This window comes from Hemiscyllium ocellatum, chromosome 33, assembly GCF_020745735.1.
Source record: "Hemiscyllium ocellatum isolate sHemOce1 chromosome 33, sHemOce1.pat.X.cur, whole genome shotgun sequence".
Taxonomy (NCBI): domain Eukaryota; kingdom Metazoa; phylum Chordata; class Chondrichthyes; order Orectolobiformes; family Hemiscylliidae; genus Hemiscyllium; species Hemiscyllium ocellatum.
Window position 1 is genome coordinate 28,322,762 of NC_083433.1, and position 23,888 is coordinate 28,346,649.

Here is a 23,888-nt window from a genome sequence, read left to right on the forward strand (position 1 = left end):
AGGGCTCAGACATTAATTTCAAATTAATGGCGGGATGCCAGTGGATGGAGGGCAACCATTAAGGTGGTACTATTCAAGAAGGGCAGAAAGGTACAGACAAGTGAGTAAGAAGATTGTGGGAAAAATTCTGATTGACAGAATTGATCTCCACTTCGAGAGACAAGGATTAATTGATGGCATGGCTTTGTCAGGGAGAGATCCTGTCTGACAAATTTGGTTGAATTTGTTGAAGAGGTGTGCAGAGGATAGTGCAGTTGATGCAGTCTTCATGGGCTTGGATAATGTTTTCTCACAAGTTCTCTCGCGACAGGCTGGTTAAAAAGATAAGAGCTCATGGGATACAGGGGTAATTTGGCAAATTGGATCCAAAATTTGCTGGTGGAAGGAGCCTGTGTGTGATGTCACTTTTTGTGACTCAAAGTCTGTGTCTGGTTGTGTACTGCAGGATTTTGTGTTCGGAACTTTGCTGTTTGTTGTGTATATTAATGACTTAGACATGAATGCTGAAGGTATAATCAGTAAGTTAAAAGCAATGGTCTGACTCATTATTGTAACCTTTTTATCTATTTCCATTCTCCAATGTAAGAAACAACCTACAGCCCAAGCTTTCCATCAAACACAATTCCTCCCACAGCCCCTTTCCTCAACCTTCCACTCCCAACCATCCCTGGCCTATTCCGTCTGAGCTGTTTATACTGACCCATAATCCCTGAGCTGAATTCTCACAGATGAGTCCCTCCTTGATCTGAATTGCACTTCTGTAATTCTCCATCGTGGGTTGGTTCTGTGGAGTTCTGTAATTCTCCATCGTGGGTTGGTTCTGTGGAGTTCTGTAATTCTCCATCGTGGGTTGGTTCTGTGGAGTTCTGTAATTCTCCATCGTGGGTTGGTTCTGTGGAGTTCTGTAATTCTCCATCGTGGGTTGGTTCTGTGGAGTTCTGTAATTCTCCATTGTGGGTTGGTTCTGTGGAGTTCTGTAATTCTCCATCATGGGTTGGTTCTGTGGAGTTCTGTAATTCTCCATCATGGGTTGGTTCTGTGGAGTTCTGTAATTCTCCATCATGGGTTGGTTCTGTGGAGTTCTGTAATTCTCCATCGTGGGTTGGTTCTGTGGAGTTCTGTAATTCTCCATCATGGGTTGGTTCTGTGGAGTTCTGTAATTCTCCATCATGGGTTGGTTCTGTGGAGTTCTGTAATCCTCCATCGTGGGTTGGTCCTGTGGAGGATAGTTTCAGGCAGTGAGTGATTTGTAAATATATTCATAAAATGACTGCACTTGCAGAAGGAAATGGAAATGATTCATTGAAAGGAAGGAATTGGAAGCTAAATATATGGAATCAGACTTCAACAATAGAACTCAGAGAGGAATTAGCAACAAAGAGAGAACTAATTGTGGCAACATGACCATAAATAGTAGAGAAAATGAAGAGAGAATAAGAAACATTGAGAAAAATAACCACCCAGAAATGTCATCTAAGTGGGGAAGTAGGATCATGTTTATCATTTTACACCCTACAGGGATCCATCAGAATGATGAACGCGCAGTATGGCTTGAGTCATAAATGGGATGTTGGTGTAATGTATAGAAGATGGACGTAGGATATGGGATATCATTGTAACATTTGGCATATTTGTGCAATGTATGAGATATCCCATATCCTACATCCATCTTCTATACATTACACCAACATCCCATTTATGACTCAAGCCATACTGCGCGTTCATCATTCTGATGGATCCCTGTAGGGTGTAAAACGATAAACATGATCCTACTTCCCCACTTAGATGACATTTCTGGGTGGTTATTTTTCTCATTAGTGAGATATCTGGGATATTAATGTAACGTGGAATATTTGGGATATTAGTGTGTGGGATATAGGTAGACAAAGTAAATGTGTGGGGTATAGATAGAATGTAATAAAATATATGGGATTTAGATGGCATGTATGGGATATTTATTGAATGTGTTCAATATTGCTGGAATGTATGGGATATTTGTGTGGGAACTTGGTGAATGTAATTACGAGGAGAAAGTGAGGTCTGCAGATGCTGGAGATCAGAGCTGAAAACGTGTTGCTGGAAAAGCGCAGCAGGTCAGGCAGCATCCAAGGAACAGGAGAATCGACGTTTCGGGGATTCCTGAAGAAGGGCTTGTGCCCGAAACGTCGATTCTCCTGTTCCTTGGATGCTGCCTGACCTGCTGCGCTTTTCCAGCAACACATTTTCAGCGAATGTAATTACGATATTGGCTCACATATTCTGACCAGTTGGAAACCTTACTTCCTTCTCTACTTGATTCAGTGCTGTGTCCCTGTTGTTTGCTGCACACATTAATGATCTGGACATCAACGTCAGAGGTATAATCTGTAAGTTCACAGATGACATGAACGTTGGTCGTGAGATAAATAGTAATGAGAAGAGCCTGAGATTACAGGATGAGATAGAAGGGTTGGTCTGAGAGAAAGAACTGCGGCAAATATAATTTAATCCTGAAATGTGTGAGGTGATCCATTTTGGAAAAACTAACATTGAATGGTAGAACTGAAGAACATATAGAGAATCAGGGGCCACAGATAGATTAGACGGTTAAGAAGGGGATACTTGACTTTATTAATCTAGGCATTGAATACAAGAGCAGGGAGGTTACGATGGAGCCATATATATAGGTTAAGCCACAGCAGGAGTGTTATGTATAGTCTACTTGCCACATTATAAGGCAGGTGATTGCACTAGAGAGAGTCCAGAGGAGATTCACCAAAATGTGTCCTGAGCTGGAGCGACTCAGCTATGAAGCCAGACTAGATGAGCTGAGATTATTTCTCTTGGAGCAGTAAAGGCTGAGGTGATTGTGGTGGAAAAGTTCTGAGGGACATGGGCAATCTAGATAAGGAGAAACTTCTGTCTTTAATAGAGGGGTCAAAAATCAGGGGCATAGGTTGAAGGCAAGGAGCAGGAAATTGAGAAAAACAGCCCAGAAGGTTGTGCTGAAAATAATGTGGGAAGCCTCGATACATTTTAGAAAAATTTGGATGTACACTTGAAATACCAGAGTATATAAGGCTATGACCAAGTGCTGGAAAATAAGATTAGAATAGATTAGATTAGATTCCCTACAGTGTGGAAACAGGCCCTTTGGCCTAACAAGTCCACACCGACCCTCCAAAGAGTAACCCACTCAGACATTTCCCTTTGACTAATTAACTAAATAGATAAATATTTCATGACTAGTGTGGGCATGGTGGGCCGAAAAGCCTCTTGCCCTGCTTTAAAATTCTATAACTCTAAAAATGATTTCACCCAATGTTAAATTTGAAAAGGAAAACTTAACACAGGTATTAAAATGCTATGTTTGTACGGCTAACTTTAATCAGACGAGACAGGAACTAATGGCTGGAAACTGGTGAAATCTGTTATTGAGTAAAACTACAGATAAACAGCGTGAAGCGCTCTAAAAATAATTTAACTTAATACAGGATCAGTATATACCCCAAGAGGAAACGATTCTTTTTACCAAATAAAACAGCCATGTTTCAAAGTAAAATAAAACATAAGCATTGAGAGATAACATAAAACTAATGGAAAGAACTTTGGAACTGCAAAGAATAGAACAAATCAAACGAAACGTGGGAGATATTAAAATGTAGCAAAGAAAGATTTTAAAAATTAACAGCTGCAAAACAAAACCGAAAAGGAACACGTGAGGGAAGTTAACGCAAAATGTTTTTACAATTAAACCATAAAAAAGTATAGTCAAAGGTAATGTGGGTCCTTCCAAACAGATGTGGGTGATACTGCAAAGGAAAATATGACACTTGTTGAATAATTAATTGGTGTTGTTTTCCATTGCAGAGGAAGAGAATAAAATACCTGACATTCCAGGGAAATTAGCAATGAATCAAGGACCGGAACTCACTAAAGTTAACATAAGCAATAAAACAGCATTGCAATAAAAAATAACAGCACTGGGGACTGTAAACTCATCAGCACTGATGGTTTTAAAATGTTTGAAAGAAAGTACATGGCGAAAATAGAGAAACTTTAGTTGTACCTTTCAAAACTCTCATTTTAAGAACTGTATCTTTAGATTAGACAATTATAAACTCTTGTTAGTTTAATTCTGTTCTGGAAATGCTATTAGAATCATGGACTCTCTTCAGCCCATCGAATCCACACTGACCCTCCAAACAGCAGCCCACCCAGATCCACCTCCCTACCCTATCCCTGCAATCCTGGACACTCCACACAGATTAGCAATCAATCTAACCTGCACATCTTTGGACTCTGGAAGGAAACCAGAGCACCCAGAGGAAATCCATGCAGACACAGGGAGAGTATGTAAGCAACACAGACAGTTGCCCGAGGGTGAAATCAAACCTGGGTCCCTGGTGCAGTGAGACAACAGTGCTAACCACTGAGCCACCGTGCTGCCCAATTGAATTGCTAATTAAGGACAGTGACTGAGCACTTAAAGTAAAGTGAACTGACTAGAGAGGGCCAAGATGGTTTTCTAAAGGATAGGGCAGGTTGAACAAACCAAATGGCATTTTTTAAAAAAAGTTAACTAAGGTGATAAAGTAGGAATGTCTATGAATGGAGAGCAGTTTTAGTAAGGTTCCACATAAGAGAGAGTGAGGGAAAAGTAAATTTTGTTGAATAGAAGACAAAATTAAGATATTGGTCTTGATCCCATAAGGAACTGTATTGAGACCTCAACTTTAATGACTTGTATAACACACCAGAAAGCCACCTATCCAAGTATTTTATAACACAGGGAATGGTGAATTTGAATTAGTAATCTCTTGACCTCCAGGCTATTGCTCCAGAGTTATGAGTTCAACCCCTATCACAGTGTCTGAGGGAATTTAAAATTTATTTCATTAGTAAATTCTGATTTTTCTTTAAAAGAAGCTAATATCTGTAATGATAGTCATGCAACTTTGGGTGTTTATCTGCTTACCAAAGTGGTCTCTAGACCCTCGCATTCCATGCTCAGAGCCAACAATTGAGTTGGGTTCCTTACCCATGGAAAGTTTGAACATAGTTTGAGATTATCTTGGCCACAAGATTTCTCATCATTCACTTTCCCTGATAAAACTACACATAGACAAGTGCCAGCTGTACTGGGAAACTTTCAGATGGAACCAGCTATGAAATGATTTGATTAGTTTTTCTCCCTAGTACCAAAGTTGGGTGACTGATTTGTATGTAAGGACCAATGTGGACCTCTGCCAAAGTTTCCTCTGGACACTGAACATTGTTGGAATTGCGATGCTTTCCAAAGCACAGCCCTGTCTCTCTGGGCAGACCTTTACCTGGCTTCCTGCCCTTCACAAAGTGAAGCAAACTCTCAACGGATTGCCACTGGTCACTCTGTATTACTGCACTCAATGGTGTAATGCACCTGTCTCCACCACTCTGGATTCAGAGATTTGGACTTCACACCCTTCAATCAGCTGAAGGCAGTGGAAGTCATTACTTGACTGTTACAACACAGGGACAGTAAGCCAAACCCAACTCAGCCTCCCTATCATTGGATTCCGAACGCAGTAAAATTAAATCATTCAATAAATCTCAACATTTCTCAATTTCCAAACCAGATAACAGATGTTCAAAGTTTGTGAGAAGATTTGTAGCTCAGGTGCTCATTGTTGTGGTTCTGTTCGCCGAGCTGGGAGTTTTTGTTGCAAACGTTTTGGCACTATAAATGCCGGAGGAATCAGCACAGAAGCACTTCACAGGAGGCTCCCAAGCACTGAGGATGTCACCTAGAAAGGGGACGAAACGTTTGCAACAAAAACTCCCAGCTCGGCGAACAGAACCACAACAGATAACAGATCTTGGGCACCCATTTGATAACTTAAACCAAAATTAACAAATTATCATTAGTAATGTAGCTTTATCAGAACAGAGATGGACAATAAGGTATTCTGAATAATATCTTGGAAGCCCAATCTTGGACTATGAACTCCCATTCGCACATTGACAGATGCAATTGAAGGATTACTTTGAAAAGGAAATAAAAGAATTGTAATTTGTCAGTTTGATAAGCAGTTCAATAATGAATACCAGACCTTCGTGAAAGCCCTTGAAATAGGTTGTATTACGGGCACAGAGGATGGTGTATTTTGCAAGTCACAAGTCAATGCAATCAGCTTCTATGGACCATGAGAGACTATCAAGGCAGCAGTGGGAAGTTGTGCTTGGAGACTGAAGATAGGAGAGGGGCCAAATGAATATTTTTCTTCAGTATTCACATTGGAAAAAGAGAATATTGCTGAGGAGAATAGTGAGACGTAGGCTGTTAGACTTGACGGGATTTAGGTTCATAAGGAGGAGGTGTAGCAATTGGTGGCACGGTGGCACAGTAGTTAGCACTGCTGCCTCATAGAGCCAGAGACCTGGGTTCAATTCCCGCCTCAGGCAACTGCCTGTGTGGAGTTTGCACATTCTCCCCGTGTCTGCGTAGGTTTCCTCTGGTTTCCTCCCACAGTCCAAAAATGTGCAGGTTAGGTGAATTGGCCATGCTAAATTGCCCGTATTGGTAAATGTAGGGGAATTGGTCTGGGTGGGTTGCTCTTCGGAGGGTCAGTGTGGACTTGTTGGGCTGAAGGGCCTGTTTCCACACTGTAGGGAATCTAATCAATTCTGGAAAGTGTGAAATAGGTAAGTCTCCTGGGCCAGGTGGGATTTTTCCTGGGATTGTCTGGGAAGCTAGGGAGGAGATTGTAGAACCTTTGGCTTTAATTTTTATGTTACCGTTGTCGACAGGAATAGTGCCAGAAGACTGGAGGATAGCAAATGTTGTTCCCTTGTTCAACAAGGGGAGTCGGGACAACCCTGGTAATTATAGACCAGTGAGTCTTATTTCGGTGTGGGTAAAGTGTTAGAAAGGATTATAAGAGATAGGATTTATTATCATTTAGAAAGGAATAATTTGATTAGGGATACCCAACACAGTTTTGTGAAGGATAGATGAGTGAGACAACCCTGGTAATTATAGACCTGTGAATCTTACTTCGGTTGTGGGTAAAGTGTTGGAAAGGATTATAAGAGAGAGGATTTCTAATCATCTAGAAAGAAATCATTTGATTAGGGATAGTCAAAATGGTTTTGTGAAGAGTAGTTTTGGCTCACAAACCCTTATTGAGTTCATTGAGAAGGTGACCAAACAGGTGGATGAGGGTAAAGATGTTGATTTGGTGTATATGGATTTCATGAAAGCGTTTGATAATGTTCCCCATGATAGGCTATTGCACAAAATACGGAGGCATGGGATTGAGGGTTATTTAGCAATTTGGATCAATTGATGGAGTTGTGGACAGTGCAAAAGGATGTTGCAGGTTACAGAGAGACGTAGATAAGCTGCAGAGCTGGGCTGAGAGGAGGCAAAATGGAGTTTAATGCGGAAAAGTGTGAGGTGATTCACTTTGGAAGGAGTAACAGGAATGTAAAGTACTGGACTAATGGTAAGATTCTTGGTAGTGTTGTTGAGCAGAAAGATCTCAGTGTCCATGTGCATAGATCCCTGAAAGTTGCTACCCAGGTTGATAGGATTGTTAAGAAGGCATTCAGTGTGTTAGCTTTTATTGAGAGAGGGATTGAGTTTCGGAGCCATGAGGTCATGTTGCAGCTGTACAAAACTCTGGTGCGGCCGCACTCGGAGAATTGCATACAGTTCTGGTCACCACATTATAGGAAGGATGTGGAAACTTTGGAAAGGGTTCAGAGGATAATTTCCAGGAATTTGCCTGGTGTGGAGGGAAGGACTTATGAGGCAAGGCTGAGAGACTTGAGGCTGTTTTCATTAGACAGAAGAAGATTGAGAGGTGACTTAATTGAGACACACAAGCTAATCAGAGGGTTAGATAGGATGGATAGTGAGAGCCTTTTTCCTCGGATAGTGATGGTTTGCATGGGGGAACATTGAGGGGTGATAGATATAGGACAGATGTCAGAGGTAGTTTCTTTACTCAGAGAGTAGATTAGACTTACAGTGTGGAAACAGGCCCTTCGGCCCAACAAGTCCACACCGACCCGCCGAAGCGCAACCCACCCATACCCCTACATTTACCCCTTACCTAACACTACGGGCAATTTAGCATGGCCAATTCACCTGACCCGCACATCTTTGTGACTGTGGGAGGAAACCGGAGCACCCGGAGGAAACCCACGCAGACACGGGGAGAACGTGCAAACTCCACACAGTCAGTCGCCTGAGTCGGGAATTGAACCCGGGTCTACAGGCGCTGTGAGGCAGCAGTGCTAACCACTGTGCCACCGTGCCGCCCACGAGTAGTAAGGACATGGAATGCCCTGCCTGCAACAGTCATAGACTCGCCAACTTTAAGGGCATTTAAGTAGTTATTAAATAAACATATGGATGATGATGGAATAGTGTCGGTTAGATGAGCTTCAGATTGGTTCCTCAGGTTGGTGCAACATCGAGGGCCGAAGGGCCTGTACTGTGCTGCAATGTTCTATGTTCTATGTTCTATATTCTGTTTTTTTTTAATTCTTTTAAAACAAGCTGCTGTGTAAAGTTGAATTCTCAACTGCTAATCGTAGTTCCCATCAAAAAGTGAGAAAAATAAAAGAAAAATAATGGGACTTATCACAACCCATTGAATGGTGTCTACCATTTCTTTGGACCAACTGATAACCTTCAAGGGTGGTCAAAAGTCTAATGGAGTATTGGGTTTATTTTCATTCGTTCATTCACAGGATGAGGGCATCACTGGCTAGGCCAACATTTAGAGTCATAGAGTCACAGAGATGTACAGCATGGAAACAGACTCTTCAGTCCAACCCGTCCATGCCAACCAGATATCCCAACCCAATCTAGTCCCATCTGCAAGCACCCGACCCATATCCCTCCAAACCCTTCCTATTCATATACCCATCCAAATGACTCTTAAATGTTGCAATTGTACCAGCCTCCACCGCTTCCTCTGGCAACTCATTCCATACATGTACCACCCTCTGCGTGAAAAAGTTGCCCCTTAGGTCTCTTTTATATCTTTCCCCTCTCACCCTAAACCTATGCCCTCTTGGTCTGGACTCCCCGACCACAGGGAAAAGACTTTGCCTATTTACCCTAACCATGCCTCTCATAATTTTGTAAACCTCTGTAAAGTCACCCCTCAGCCTCCGACTCTCCAGGGAAAACAGCCCCAGTCTGTTCAGCCTCTCCCTGTAGCTCAAATCCTCCAACCCTGGTAATATCCTTGTAAATCTTTTCTGAAACCTTTCAAGTTTCACAACATCTTTCCGATAGGAAGAAGACCAGAATTGCACGCACTATTCCAACAGTGGCCTAACCAATATCCTGTGCAGCTGCAACATGACCTCCCAACTCCTGTACTCAATACTCTATCTCAGAGACCAACTGAGAGTCAATCTGGAGTCACATATAGTCCAGACCAGGTAAGGATGGAAGTTTTTTTCCCTAAAGGACATCAGTGAACCAAATGGGTTTTTCCAACACTCAGCACTGGATTCATGGTCATCACTAGTTGCTTATTTCCAGAATTTAATTGGCTTAAAATCCTCCCATCTGCTGTAGTGGATCCAAACTAGGGTGCCCAGAACATTAGTTGGGCGTTTGGATTAATAGTCCAGTGATGGACTAATAAAACTAGTCCATCACTTTCCCTTAACAGGACTAGAATATAAAGCAGTGGAAGTGTTGTAGCAAAGTTTGACAGAACTCTGATGAGACTACAGGTTGAGCACACAGATGCCGACGCTTCGAAAGGATTTACTGGCAATAGAAGAGGTGATTCACGAGAATATTCACAGGATCCGAAAAGCTGAATGATGAGGAGGGATTACACCAACAAATGTGTAGTTTGTGCAACACAGAAAATGATTTGATTCAAGCCTTTTGAATATTGAAAGGAATTGACATGGTAGATGCAGCGAAAGATTTTGTGTCAGTGGGGTGGAGATGGTTGTGGGGAGATAGTTGGTTGAGGAGGCTGTGCAGGACACCGCTGTGGACAGAGGAGCAACATAATAAAACCAGAGCCGAGTAACTCATGAGAGATGTGTGGAAACATTTCTTCACACAAAGGATGGTAGAAGAGTTGAATATACTCCCACGTAAAGCAGCAGAGATTTTGTAAGTTCATAGTTTAAAATCTGAGAAAGTGAGAATTTTTCTCGTCAAGCACTTTGAGTGTGTGCAGCCAAGATAAGTGGATGGAGACAGGGAGGCAGTGCTGTTGGGGCAGTGTCATTCAGAACTCCAGGCTAACATTCTGGGAACAGGAGCTCAACTCACACCATGGGCAAGTGGCAATGTTTCAAATCAATCAAAAAAATCAGGAATCTAGAGCCTGTCTAACAGCAATCATATAGAGATTGTTTTAAAAGTATATCTAGTTCATTAACATCCTTGAAGGAAAGAAATTTACCATTCATGCTTAGTCTGGACTATATGTGACTTTTAACTGCCCTCTGAAATGGCCTGGAAATGAACTGCTAAAGGATCTTTGGTGAATTTCTACCTTGCATCATGTAGATGGAACATACTGCTGCTACTGAGCATCGTTGGTGGAGGGCAGATGCAGTGTCAATCAAGTGGGAAGCCTTGTCCTCCATGGTGACAAGCTTCTTGAGTGTTGTTGGAGCTGCACCCATCCAGGCAAGTGGGGAATGTTCCATCACCCACTTGTTGTCTTGAAGATGGGTGGTGAACAGGATCTGGGGAGTCAGGAGGTGAGTTGCTCACATAGTGTTCCTAGCCTCTGACTTGCTCCTGTAGTCACTGTATTAACATGATGAACCCAATTGAGTTTCTGGTCAATGGTAACCCCAAGGATACTGATAGGGGGGATTCAGTGATAGTGACATCATTTAATATCAAGGAGTTAGTGATTAGGTCATCTGTTTTTAGAGATGGCCATTGCCTGGCATTTGAGTGGCACAAATGTTACTTGCCACTTGTTACTTGTCAGTCCAAACCTGAATATTGTCCAGATCTTGTTCCATTTGAACATGAACTGCTTCAGTACCTGAGGAGTTGTGAATGGTGCTGAATATTGTGCAAACATTCTTACTTTGGACCTTGCGATGGAGGGAAGGTCATTGATGAAGCAACTGAAGATGGTTGGGCCTCGGACAGTATCCTGAGGGACTCCTGTAGAGATGTCCTCGAGCTGAGATGACTGACCTCCAACAACCACAACCATCTTCCTATGTGTCAGGTATGATTCTAACGAGTGGACAGTTTGCCCCCGAAAGCTATTGACTCCAATTTTGCACGGGCTCCTTGATACGATACTCGGTCAAATGCAGCCTTGATGTCATGGGCTGTCACTCTCCCATCCTCTCAGGAATTCAGCTCTTTTGGCCATGATTGAACCAAGGCTGTAATGAGGTCAGGAGCTGAGTGGCCCTGGGGGATCCCAAACTGAGCAAGTTATTGCTGAGCAGGTGCTGCTTGATAGCACTGTTGGTGACACCTTCCTGATGATTGAGAGGAGACTGATGGGGCAGTAATTAGCTAGGTCGGATTCTCCTGCTTTTTGTGTACAGGACATACCTGGGGGATTTTCCACATTGTCGGGTAGCTGTCAGTGTTGTAATTGTACTGGAACAGCTTGGCTAGGGGAGTGACAAGTTCTGGAGCACAAGTCTTCAGTACTATTGCTGGAATGTTGTCAGGGCCCATAGCCTTAACAGTATCCAGTGTCTCCAACTGGTTCTTGATATCAGATGGAGTAAATTGAATTGGCTGAAGACTGGTACCTGTGATGCTGGGAACCTCTTGAGGAGGCCAAGATGGATCATTGCCATGGCTCTTCTGGTTGAAGACGGCTGTGAAAGCTTCAGCCTAATCGTTCGCACTGATGTGCTGGACTCCTCCATCGTTAAGGATGGGGATACTTGTGAAGCTTCTTCCTCCACTGAGGTGTTTAATTGTCCACCCCCGCCATTCATGACTGGATGTGGCAGGACTGCAGAGCTTAGATCTGATCCATTGGTTGTGGGATTGCTTAGCTCTGTCTATCACTTGCTGCTTATATGGCTTGAAGTGCAAGTAATTCTGTCTGTCAACTTCATCAGTTTGATGCCCACTTATAGATATGTCTGATGCTAGCTGAAAATGTGTTGCTGGAAAAGCGCAGCAGGTCAGGCAGCATCCAAGGAGCAGGAGAATCGACGTTTCAGACATGAGCCCTTCTTCAGGAATGAGGAAAGTCCAGCATGCTAAGATAAAAGGTAGGGAGGAGGGACTTGAGGGAGGGGTGTTGGAAATGCGGTAGGTGGAAGGACGTTAAGGTGAGGGCTTTGGGGCGGAGTGGGGTGGGGGCGGAGAGGTCAGGAAGAAGATTGCAGGTTAGGAGGGCGGTGCTGAGTTCGAGGGTTGAGACTGAGACAAGGTGGGGGGAGGGGAAATGAGGAAACTGGAGAAATCTGAGTTCATCCCTTGTGGTTGGAGGGTTCCTAGGCGGAAGATTAGGCACTCTTCCTCCAGCCGTCATGTTGCTCTGGTCTGGCGATGGAGGAGTCCAAGGACCTGCACGTCCTTGGTGGAGTGGGAGGGGGAGTTGAAATGTTGAGCCATGAGGTGGTTGAATTGGTTGGTCCGGGTGTCCCAGAGGTGTTCTCTGAAACGTTCCGCAAGTAGGCGGCCTGTCTCCCCAATATACAGGAGCCACATCGGGTGCAGCGGATGCAGTAAATGATGTGTGTGGAGGTGTAGGTGAATTTGTGGCGGATATGGAAAGATCCCTTGGGGCCTTGGAGGGAAGTAAGGGAGGAGGTGTGGGCGCAAGTTTTACATTTCTTGCGGTTGTAGGGGAAGGTGCCGGGAGTGGAGGTTGGGTTGGTGGGGGCTGTGGACCTGACAAGGGAGTCACGGAGGGAGTGGTCTTTTTGGAACGCTGATAGGGGAGGGGAGGGAAATATATCCCCAGTGGTGGGGTGCGTTTGGAGGCAGCGGAAATGACAGCAGATGATAGACTGTATATGGAGGTTGGGAGGTGGTAGGTGAGGACCAGTGGGGTTCTGTCCCGGTGGCAATTGGAGAGGTGGAGCTCAAGGGCGGAGGAGCGGGAAGTGGAGGAGATGAGGTGGAGAGCATTGTCGATCACGTCTGGGGGGAAGTTGCGGTCTTTGAAGGAGCAGGCCACCTGGATTGTTCGGTATTGGAACTGGTCCTCCTGGGAGCAGATGCGGTGGAGATGAAGGAATTGGGAGTCGACTGACTGAACTGCACTGACACCCTCCTTCGACTGATTGAACCGATGTCTGATGCTACTCCTGGTATATGCTCCTGCAGTCTTCCTTGAACCAGGGTTGATCCAATGGTTTGACGATATGTCCATGTACACAAAAAAACAAGACAAATCCAGCCTCGCCAATGATGACCCAATCAGTCTGCTGTCAGCCATCAGCAGAGCGATGGAAGGAATTGTTGACTGCTGTCAAGCAGCACTTTTAAAGCATTAACCAGCTCACTGATGCTCAGTTAGGGTTCTACCAGTGCCTCAGGGTATCTGATCTCAGAATTAGATCAAACATGGACAGAAGAGCATAGTAATGACAGGGCAGCACAACGTCATGCGCTGAAGGGCCTGTATTGTGCTGTAGGTTCTATGTTCTATATGTTCTAAGAGCAGAACTGAGTGACAGCCCTGAACATCAGTGCAGCATTTTGACTGAATACGGCAAAACTGGAATCAATGGGTACGAGAGGAAAACCCTGCTGATTATAATTGTACTTGGTCGTAGTCATTGGAGGTCCTGGAAGGGTGCTGCCTGAAACAGCAACTCTTCTGCTCTTCGGATGCTGCTTGACCTGCTGTGCTTTCTCCAGCTCCACATTTTATCAACATTGGAACTCAGTCATTTCACCGCCAGGAAATTTCTGTCCTAGGCCCAACCATCTTTAGCTGCTTCATCAAAGACCTTCCCTCTGTCATCAGGACAGAAGTGGAGATGTTCGCTGACGATTGCACAATGTTTATCACTATTTCCCACTCCTCAGATACTGAAGCGATCCATGTTTAAATGCAACAAGATCTGGACAATATGCAGACTTGGGCTGACAAGTGGCAAGTAACATCCATACCATACAAATGGCAGGCAATGATCATCAACATCAAGAGAAAATTGAAACGTTGGTTTTTCATGTTCAAAGATATCACCATTGCTGAATCCATATCATCGATATCCCAGAGGTTACCATTGACCAGAAACTGAAGCCATACAAATACAATGACTACAAAAACAGGTCAGAGGCTAGGAAGACTACATTGAATAAGTTACCTCCTGTCCACCAACTACAAGGCACAAGTCAAGAGTGGGATGGAATATTCTTTGCTTGCTGGGATGAGTGCTGTTCCAGCAACATCCAGGACAAAACAACTTCCCAATGGGCGGCACGGTGGCACAGTGGTTAGCACTGCTGCCTCACAGCGCCTGGAGACCCGGGTTCAATTCCCGACTCAGGCGACTGACTGTGTGGAGTTTGCACGTTCTCCCCGTGTCTGCGTGGGTGTGCTCCGGTTTCCTCCCACAGTCCAAAGATGTACGGGTCAGGTGAATTGGCCATTCTAAATTGCCCATAGTGGTAAGGGGTAAATGTAGGGGTATGAGTGGGTTGCGCTTCGGCGGGTCGGTGTGGACTTGTTGGGCCGAAGGGCCTGTTTCCACACTGTAAGTAATCTAATCTAATCTCAGCAACAAAAATGTTTCCCTCCAACCAAGAATATCCATGGATGTCCTTAACCCTATCACTGTTGTCTCCTCCTGACTAGAGGAGATCTCCAAATTCATTGCAAAAATGAACATCGGTGAGCTTGTGGAGCAGTAGAGAAACAAACTTGATTCTAACTCATCAAGTTCAAGACAATTTTCAGGAAAGATAACCGAAGAAAGTGAGGACTGCAGATGCTGGAGATCAGAGCTGAAAATGTGTTGCTGGAAAAGTGCAGCAGGTCAGGCAGCATCCAAGGAGCAGGAAAATCGACATTTCGGGCATGAGCCCTTCTTCAGGAATGAGGAGAGTGCCAAGCAGGCTAAGATAAAAGGTAGGGAGGAGGGGCTTGGGGGAGGGGCGTTGGAAATGCGATAGGTGGAAGGAGGTCAAGGTGAGGGTGATAGGCCGGAGTGGGGGTGGGGCGGAGAGGTCAGGAAGAAGATTGCAGGTTAGGAGGGCGGTGCTGAGTTCGCGGGCTGGAACTGAGACAAGGTGGGGGGAGGGGAAATGAGGAAACTGGAGATATCTGAGTTCATCCCTTGTGGTTGGAGGGTTCCTTGGCGGAAGATGAGGCGCTCTTCCTCCAGCTGCCGTGTTACTATGGTCTGGCGATGGAGGAGTCCAAGGACCTGCTTGTCCTTGGTGGAGTGGGAGGGGGAGTTGAAGTGTTGAGTCACGGGGTGGTTGGGTTGGTTGGCCCGGGTGTCCCAGAGGTGTTCTTTGAAACATTCCGCAAATAGGCAGCCTATCTCCCCAATATAGAGGAGGCCACATCGAGTGCAGCGGTTGCAGTAAATGATGTGTTTGGAGGTGCAGGTGAATTTGTGGTGGATATGGAAGGATCCCTTGGGGCCTTGGAGGGAAGTAAGGGGGGAGGTGTGGGCGCAAGTTTTGCATTTCTTGCGGTTGCAGGGGAAGGTGCCGGGAGTGGAGGTTGGGTTGGTGGGGGGTGTGGACCTGACAAGGGAGTCATGGTGGGAGTGGTCTTTTCGGAATGCTGATAGGGGAGGGGAGGGAAATATATCTCTGGTGGTGGGGTCCATTTGGAGGTGGCAGAAATGATGGCGGATGATACGATGTATCTGAAGGTTGCTGGGGTGGTAGGTGAGGACCATGGGGTTCTGTCCTGGTGGCGATTGGAGGGGCGGGGCTCAAGGGCAGAGGAGCGGGAAGTGGAGGAGATGTGGTGGAGAGTATCGTCGATCACGTCTGGGGGGAAATTGCGGTCTTTGAAGAAGGAGGCCATCTGGGTTGTTTGGTGTTGGAACTGGTCCTCCTGGGAGCAGATGCGGCGGAGACGAAGGAATTGGGAATATGGGATTGGGAATTGTGGATATATTGCAAATTTTCAGAGGTGCAAAGCATTTCTGCAGAAGTGTTTTGGCCAAAGGCTGTAACAGCTACACATCATTGAATAAAACTTTGAAATGAAGCATGCTGAGACACACAGGAATTTTACAAATACACAAGAATGTCGTTTGGGTTCTGTACCACTCTTGTTACCTTCATGACTGTCATGGATAAAGCAGTTAGCACCTTGGTTTCCAGTTCTTCCTTGTGCATCCAGACTCATATTTCAGTTCAGCTCAACTTTCAATGAGACCCATTGCAGGACTGGGTACCATTTGCCACAGTTTAATTTGAAACTCAAACCAGCCAAGTTCTGGACGAAAGTACCACTCCGTACCAAGGAGGGCGTTACTACAAATGATGAGAAAGTCTAATTGGTCGGGAGTGTCCCTTCTCAAAGATGGAGAGGGAACAACATGGGTTCCTTGGTCAAGTGCTTTACTGTAGGAGCTTTGTGCAAGAACGTGCATAGTTGACTGGTCCACCAAACAATTTGCTGAGGAAGTGAAAAATACTGAAGGAGTGGTTAGGAAAAAACTGCACAAGGCCTCCATGGTGTGTCAGACCTGTGTGTGGAGATTTCCTTTACACCATCAAACAGAGGAGTTATAGAGTCAGAGAGATCTGCAGCACAGCCCTTCAGCCCTTCATCACACCCAAATGCGTCAAAAGCAATCATCTCGCTATTCTAGTCCCATTTTTCCAACACTTGGCTCATAGCCTTGTATGTCTTGGCATTGCAAGTGCACATCTAAATCCTTCTGAATTATTATGAAGGTTTCTGCCTCCATCACCCCTACAGGCAGCGAGTTCCAGATTTCCTGTCACCCGCTGGGACAAAAGTTTCGCCTCACGCCCCCTCTTAACCTGCTGCCCCTTCTCCTAAATCTATTCCCTCAGTGATTGATCCCTCCATCAAGGGGTCAAAAGGAAATGTTTCTTCCTGTCTCCCCTGACAATACAGCTCATAGTTTTATTCATCTCAGTCTTCTAGGAGAAAGTGAGGACTGCAGATGCTGGAGATCAGAGCTGAAAATGTGTTGCTGGAAAAACGTAGCAGGTCAGACAGCATCCAAGGAACAGGAGAGTCGATGTTTCGGGCATAAGCCCTCCTGAAGAAGGGCTCATGCCCGAAACGTCGACTCTCCTGCTCCTTGGATGCTGCTTGACCTGTTGCGCTTTTCCAGCAACACATTTTCAGCTCCATCTCAATCTTGCCCTCCTTCAAACTCCTTTGTTGTAAGGGTAATAACCCCAGTCGGTCTAATCTCGTTTCATAACTAAAACTCTCCAGCCCAGGAAACATCTTGGTAAATCTCCTACCCACTGTCTCCAGTGTGATCACATCCATTCTATCATGTGGATTCCAGAATTGCTTACAATGCTTTAGGTGCGCCTAACCAACATTCTATAAACGTCAAGCGCAACCTCCTTGCTCTTAAACTCTATGCCTTGACTAATAAAGGCAAAGATCCCATATGCCTTTGTAACCACTTGATCCACCTGTCCTGATACCTTGACAGACTGGTGTCCCAGGGTCCCAGCAATCATTATGTACTTCTAAAATTCTAGATGCAGGGAGGATGTTCCTGATGGTAGATGCCTCCAGAACCAAGCATCACAGTCTGACAATTCGGAGTAAAACATTTAGATGAGATTAGATTCCCTACAGTGTGGAAAAGGCCATTTGACCCACCAGGTCCACACCAACTCTCCGAAGAGTAACCCACCCAGACTCATTTCCCTATATTTCCCTCTGACTGATGCACCTAACACTATGGGCAATTTAGCACGGCCAATTCACCTGACCTAGGATGGAGCTGAGGAGATAGTTCTTCACCCAAAGAGTGGGGAGCCTGTGGAATTTGTTACCACAGAAAGTGCTGATGTATTCAAGAGGCATCTAGATGCTGCAGTTGGGGTGAATGGGATCAAAGGACAAAAATAGGATTAGGCTATTGAGTTGGATGATCAGCCATGATCGTGATGACTGGCAGAGCAAACTCGAAGGGACGAATGGCCTCCTCCTGCTCCTATCTTCTATGTTTCTATGTACTCCTTTCCCTTGTTTGTCCTATCCAAATACATCACCTCATGTTTCTCTGGATGAATTTCATCCGCCTGAGTACTTTTGGGCCTAGGTTATAGAGGCATCCCATATTCAACGAGGGCCATCCCCAAGCCAACTCTTTATCTGATGAGGCCTGTTAATTCCTGTCGACTATTTCCTTGGAGACATCACACCTGATAGAGATGGCCAGGCGAATGAGTGGGTAACCGAGCATCACACAAAGCCAAGTTAAACATTTGAGATTATGTCAAAGAGGACTGAGAGAAAAGGGCCGAGCAGAAAAATATTGAACAATTGTAATGCTGAAAGGACTGACCTTCTAATTGAGTATTCTTCTGAAATCAATATATCAGGGGTTTGGAAGAGGATTCAGAATAGAACATAGAACAATACAGCACAGAACAGGCCCTTCGGCCCACGATGTTGTGCTGAACATTTGTCCTAGCTTAAGCACCTATCCATGCACCTTCCAATTGTCGCTTAAAGGTCACCAATGATTCTGACTCTGCCACTCCCACAGGCAGCGCATTCCATGCCCCAACCACTCTCTGGGTAAAGAACCTACCCCTGGCATCCCCCCTATACCTTCCACCCTTCACCTTAAATTTATGTCCCCTTGTAACACTCTGTTGTACCCGGGGAAAAAGTCTCTGACTGTCTACTCTATCTATTCCCCTGATCATCTTATAAACCTCTATCAAGTCACCCCTTATCCTTCGCCGTTCCAATGAGATAAGGCCTAGCACTCTCAACCTATCCTCGTACGACCTATTCTCCATTCCAGGAATGTATAGAACCATGGATATCACAGAGATACCCAGTGCCTGGGACACAGGTGATCATGCCTATATTGAACCAATAGATGGATGGCAGCCTCAGAAAATGGGGGAATGATGCATCATGGGAAGAAGGAGTGGACATCCAAAGGATTCCTCAAACCAGTGAAAACTACAGGCTCCATTCCATGTGAATACTTCCTTGTTTAATCTTAATTTCCTTTCATAGTTTGTAATTACTCTATACCAGTGGAATCCTTGCTTCATGATCTTTTGGCTGTCTGTGTGTTCAAATCTCATGATGTAATCTCACACAGTTCCTGGTGAGCAATCTGGAGATGCTGGAAAACAGCCGTTGGGGTGACCAAGGTCTGTGATGCCCGCCTTCAGGATGGCAGTAACTGGCTGTATTGAATCGCAGGTGACTCTTGTTGTCATGCTTTTCAGGCTCTGTTCATAGCGACCTGTGCCAATGCTTGAAAAAGCTGAGGCAGCTATGAATTTATACAGACATGTCGGAATGCCTTGGTGTGGTCATACACCATGTATACCTTCAACAGCAGAAGAACTTGGGGATTTAAATGGGCGTTAGACATACAGATGGATAATAATGGAATGGTGTAGGTTAGAGGGGCATCAGATTAATTTCGCAGGTCAGCGCAAGATCGAGGGCCGATGGGCCTTATACTGCGCTATAACGTTCTATGTAACTCCCTGATGATTTCAAATGGATCGAAAGCCTTACAGGCTGATTGGCCTACTCCTATTCCTATATCTCCTCTGTGTGACGCCACCACCATGGGGATGATAAAATACCCCCAGTTAAGGAAGAGGGCATCAGAGGCAGCATTAATGCCCCAATGTACACCTGTTTGTGAGTAACCCCAGGCAATGAGCTGACAGTATAACAATCAGCGTTAAGTCTTACTGACAGGGAACGTGGATTACCAGACTGTTAACGAAATCTTGTTGCACCTTTGTACATATCTCATAGAAAATACAGCTGTACAGCACAGGAAAGGATCCTTCGGCCCACAATGTTGTGCCGAACATGACGCCAAATTAAACCAAACCCCTTCTGCCTGTCCTTGGTCCAAATCCTTCCATTCCTCGCATATTCATGTGTCTGCCTAAAAATCCCTTCAATGCCCTTCTCATATCTGTCTTCACCACCCCTCACAGTGCGGTCTAGACTGCTACCGCTCTCTGGGTAAAAAACTTGTCCTTCACATCTCCTTTGAACTTTCACCCTTTCACCTTAAATGTATGCTCCATAGTATTAGACATATCAAATGCAGAAAAAGAGTCTGACCATTAACCCTACCTCTGCACCTCATACAATTATCGACTTCTATCAAATCTCCCCTCAGCCTCCGTCACTCCAGAGCAAACAACCTGAGTTTTTCTAGCCTCTCCTTATAGCTCATACCCTCTAATCCAGGCAGCATCCTGGGAAACCTCTCCTGCACCCTCTCCAAAGCCTTCACATCCTTCCTGTAATGCGGCAACCACAATTGAAAGCAAGCGTGACCTAACCAAAGCCTTATAAAGCTGCAACATGACATCCTGACTCCTGTACTCAATTGCCTGGCCAATAAATCCAACCACAGCATACACCTTCTTTACCACCCCATCTACTTGTGTAGCCACTTTCAGGGAGCTATGGACCTGACCCTCAAGGTCCCACTTTACATCAATGGTGTTCAGAGTCCAGTCATTAAGTGTATACTTCTAAACATTTGACCTCTCAAAGTGCAGCAGCTCATGCTTACTTGGATTAATCTCCATCTGCCATTTCTCCATCCATATCTGCAACTGATCTTTATCCCACTGTATCCTTTGACAACCTTCTATACTATTCACAACTCCACCGATCTTTGTATTGTCTGCAAACTGACTAACCCACACAGCTACATTTTCATCCAAGTCACTTATACATATCACAAACAGCATTGATCCAGTATGGATCCCTGCAGAACATCACTGGTCAAGGACCTCCAGCCGGAAAAATATCCTTCCACCTCTACTCTCTTAGATTAGATTCCCTACAGTGTGGAAACAGGCCCTTCAGCCCAACATGTCCACACCGACCCTCGAAAAGTAACCCACCTAGACTCATTTCTCTGCATTTACCCCTGATTAATGCATCTAATACTATGGATAATTTAGCACAGCACACCTTACCTGCACATCTTTGGACTGTGGGAGGAAACCCATACAGACACAGGGAAAATGTGCAAACTCCACACAGACAGTCATCCAGGCCGGAGTCGAACGCGGGTCCCTGGCGGTGTGAGGCAGCAATGCTAACCACTGTGCCACCGTGCCACCCCTAACCAATTTCCTGGTAAATCCAATCCATCTTCTGTCCCAGTATTTATCCCATACAGATATTACCTCTGCTGTCAGTGTACCCTCATCCTTCTGCTAACATTCTGCCGCCTCCAGGTCTGGATTAGGCTCCTGTCTCTGGTCAATGTTGCTCCCAGCCAACTGTTTCGATGACATGAAAGTGCCTTCCCCATTTTCGAGTTTTTATTGTACACTTGCTCTCAACCCCTTATCTAGTACACTCTCCTCCCACTTGGATCCCTGAGGCAGGAGGGACAAAGTTACCTGTCCCTCCAAGGTCACAGCAATCACCCTCTCTCCCGGTGGGTGTTAGCCACACCCCAGTATTTGTAACAGTCGAACATCTGTGCCTTTTACTGAAACTATTTAAAGTCTCCAGACGTGTACCCGGCCTCTCCAAAGTCCTTCCATCTGCTGTACACATTTTGCTCAAAGTTGTAAGTGATCTTATTCCTAAACTCTCCGTGATGAGAATCCCTTCTGATTTAAGGCAGTGTCAAAAGTGTGATAAAATGGTGACTGCCAAATATGGGGGGGGAGGTTTAATTCCGAATCTGTAAATCCCAAGTGCCACGGTTATTAGGTTTCTCCTGAATTCTGCATTGGATTTGTTGCTAACTGCTGGAACCTTACTTAAGGGGCTTGATAAGGTACATGCTGAGATGACGTTCCCCCTCATGGGAGAGTCCGGGACCAGAGGGCATAGTCTCAGGATAAAGGGGCACCACTTTAAGACTGAGATGAGGAGGAATTTTTTCTCTCAGGGAGTTGAGTGTCTTTGGAACTCCTTACCACAGCGAGCTGTGAGGTCAGGGTCCTTGTGTATACTTAAGGCTGAGATAGGGATACTCTTGAACATTCCGAGAATGTTCAGGTGATGGGGAAAGGGCCGCAAGGTGGGCATGAGGAATGCTAGGTCAGCCATGTTCCTATTGAATGGGGGAAGCAAGCTTGAGGGGCTGAATGGCCTACTGCTGTTCCTATGGTCTTATAACAACAACATCTAGTTTTAAACTGTCCATGTGGAATCATCCCTATATCTATCTATCAAATCTCTTCCTCATTTGATGACTTCTATGATCTCATCCTTCTGTCTACTCTTCTCGAGAAAAAAAATCTCAGCCTACAGTCTTTCTGAGGGTATGATCACACCCGCTTTGAGTGCTCTTTCAGGGCAGTTTTCTTGTCCTTCTGAAGAAGGGTCACTGAATTCAAAAGGTTGACTCTGCTGTCTCCCCACAAATGCTGCCTGACCTACTGAGTTTCTCCAGCAATGTCTGTTTTTGTTAACAGATCTCCATCATCTGCAATTTGTTGCTTTATTTGTTGGAATCTACCTCACATCTGAAACCAAGGGGACAATCCAGCATCAATAGATTGTGGATGCAATCAGCACTCCATTTGGGACAGTCCATGACATATCATTTTTGATGAGTTCAAATATTATTTGGCTAAAATAGTTTAATGTCATTTTAAAGATCGTTTTTGTATATCTCCTCAGAATTGTGAGGATGGTAATATTATAAAATTCCAGATGATAGATGATTAAGTTCAATATTGAATTGAATTGAATTTATTGTCACGTGTACCAAGGCATAGTGAAAAGCTTTGTGTTGTGAACAATACAGGCAGATCACAGAGTTAAATAGCATAGATAAGTAAATAATAGGTAAACAGCAGCAAAAACAAAAGCACAGATACATGCGAATGTTAAGAGTTTGTGAGTCCGTTCAATATTCTAACAACAGTAGGGTAGAAACTTTCATAACCGGCTGGTGCGTGTGTTCAGGCTTCTGTACCTTCTCCCCGATGGTAGAGGTTGTAGAAAAGCATTGCCAGGGTGGGATGGATCTTTGAGAATGCTGGCAGCCTTTCCTTGACAGCGGGCCTGGAAGATGGATTCTATAGATGGGAGGTTGGCCTTTGTGATTGTCTGGGCCGAGTTCACCACTCTCTGTAACAGCTTGAATGGTAGAGTTGCCATACCAGGTAGTGATACGTCCAGATAGAATGCTCTCGATGGCGCACCTATAAAAGTTGGCAAGGGGATTTGCTGTCATGGCAAATTTCCTCAGCTGCCTGTTGTTGGGCCCTTGTAATCAGTGCGTCCACATGAAGGGTCCAAGAAAGCTTGTGGTAGATGACCACTTCCAGGAGCTTGACACTCTCCACTCGTTTCACCCCTGTGCTGTTAATGTATAGGGGGACATGAGAAACATCCTGCCAAAAGTCAATTATGAGTTTCTTGGCTTTGCCGGCACTGAGAGCTAGGTTGTTTTCAGTGCATCATCTAACCTAATGATGACCATATGACTAACCACTGTTAATCGTCATACAAACCTATCTGGTTGATTAATGTCCTTTACAGAAAGAAATCTGCCTCTTACGAGGTCTGGCTTACCTGTGACTCCAGGAACGTAGCGATGTGGTTGTCTTTTAACTAGCTTCTGGGCAATTAGAGATGGGCAGTAAGTGCTAGCTGAGCTAGTGATGCCCACATCTCATGAGCACACACGTATTTGCAGAATCCAAACACTTCGTCAAGAATGTTTGCAGCTTTCTTTGAGTAAGTTTGCTTTTGGTAATTAAACAGTTATTTGTTGTTGACTTGCCCCTAACACTGAAACTG